Below are 1,041 nucleotides of genomic sequence, written 5' to 3'. Positions count from 1 at the left end.
ATTCTTATCCCGAAAACCTACGTAAATCTGGAATGGAGGGAGAGTAAAACGATGAAAAACTGTCATAATATCTCTAGATAATATAATTGGCTCCAGGTTATAGTTTGGTAAGACATTTATTCTTTCAATACTTGATTACATAAATAGATTTTAATAAGTAATCGTTACAATTTAATTCAACTCAAACTTTTAAAAACCATGTCAAACTTAAATATTTTGTAAGCATGAGAAGCATATTTTTTGTAACTTTAAGTCATCTTAAATTGGACTCCTTTATTATTTAGTTTTTTATTACCAGCTTCAGTCCCTAGAAAGCTGGTCTTACAGTAATTAACTTAAACAGCTCACATCGCGAACAAATGAGAACTTGCTCCTCAGTATAACCTAAAACTATGCATCAGACCTTCTAAAGTAAAAGCCAGTTTGGATATAAAATAAAATCCACAAAACCTGACGACCTTCATTTGTTTTATTTTTCAAAGATATTTGTGATAAAATGTTTACAGCATGCTTGTTACTCTTCAGCGCCAGGTGGCACAACGGTATTTCTGCGGACTTACGACGCTGGAGACGGAGCCTTGATACCCGTGGTGGGCAGAGCGCAGATAGCCAATCGTGTAGCTTTGAGCTTCATTTTAAATAAACGAAATCACTCCTTTTTCTACTCCTCATCTTCTGGACAACCAGTCGTTATTAAAGCACGTTGGAGAAATTATTATAATTCAGTTTAGAAAAAAAAAAAAAATCACTTTACCACTAGTGAAGAACAAAAGATTTAGTCTTGAGACTAAAGCTCGTCTTTACACAACATGAGATAAACAATAATTTGTGTGATGTTAAAAATTATCTTATAAGGTATTTTGTAAAACCAACTATTTTAAAAGTCAATTTAGACTGGTGGTTGTTAACACTAATGTTACTTATGTGCCAAGAAAAATGTTTTGTAAAGAAACCAACTTAGCTGATACACGGCGTCAAGGTAGTAATAAAAGTCATTACCATACACCAACAACAACATTGTAAAATACACAGCTTAGAACA

Source organism: Tachypleus tridentatus, chromosome 7 (genome assembly GCF_004210375.1).
Source record: "Tachypleus tridentatus isolate NWPU-2018 chromosome 7, ASM421037v1, whole genome shotgun sequence".
In the NCBI taxonomy this organism is placed as follows: Eukaryota; Metazoa; Arthropoda; class Merostomata; order Xiphosura; family Limulidae; genus Tachypleus; species Tachypleus tridentatus.
The sequence above is the reverse complement of the archived record's forward strand: the minus strand, read 5'-3'. Positions refer to the sequence as shown.